At 38.5% G+C, this 828-nt stretch overlaps 1 non-coding gene across 1 annotated transcript; it reads right to left on the bottom strand.

Moving 5' to 3' along the window:
• Positions 1-746: 746 nt before the first annotated feature.
• Positions 747-828, bottom strand: trnas-gcu (transfer RNA serine (anticodon GCU)). Its single transcript has one exon. It is a non-coding gene; the product is annotated as a tRNA-Ser (tRNA).

The raw sequence follows: 828 nt of genomic DNA, 5'->3' as shown, positions 1-828 counted from the left end.
TTTTGTTCCAGGTTGCTTCATAATGATGATGATGAAGATGTTTTCTACTGTCTAATGTCAAATTAGAATCAAGACTAAAATCCTCACATTTTTAAATGGAGTTTGGTGTTCTCCATACAAGAGATGGGTAACACATAAGAAGTGCTTCTATGTGTGTATAAACTATGTTCCTAGGCATCAATGGAGAATGTCAAAGTGTGGCATTCACCTTACCTAATAGCCTGAGTTTAAATTTGATTCATTTGGTATAGTTTTTATCATTATAATGGGCAGCAAATATTAAGAAAAAAGTGATAGAAATCTATTTGGAGGCCAAAAAAAAAAAAATCACGTAGTGGCAGCATTCAGGATCAATGTTCCCTCTAAGCTGATAGTTTGGTGACCTATAGTCACATACAGGCACATTGACCAAATAATACCTGGTCAGAAATGTAGTCTGTTTTTAGAAGTGGGTTTGGAAGTTTTGGTGGTAGATGATATAAGATGCAGGGACTTCGCCATAGTTTAACTGGGCTTCAGTCAAGTAACGCCCCTATCTATGTTTCCAGCTTCTATGATTCAGTTGCTAACATTAACTAGCAAACCAGTTAGCATTAGTACCACTTCGAAGATATTACGGCTGCTGAGCAACTATGCGGTAAGAGAGCTGAGACCATATTCCATATATCATGAAGTTGTTACAATGTTACGAGACTGTAAAGAACTTCAATTTGTATGTTTCAGTTTGTTGAAAATGTTTCCTCCACCGACGAGGATGGGATTCGAACCCACGCGTGCAGAGCACAATGGATTAGCAGTCCATCGCCTTAACCACTCGGCCACCTCGTC

The sequence above is a fragment of the Centroberyx affinis genome, unplaced genomic scaffold, assembly GCF_046629955.1.
Source record: "Centroberyx affinis isolate AG114_WGS23_722 - 3 ecotype Tasmania unplaced genomic scaffold, CSIRO-AGI_Caff_v1 ptg000985l_1, whole genome shotgun sequence".
In the NCBI taxonomy this organism is placed as follows: Eukaryota; Metazoa; Chordata; class Actinopteri; order Beryciformes; family Berycidae; genus Centroberyx; species Centroberyx affinis.
This window is presented reverse-complemented; position numbering and strand designations above follow the sequence as displayed.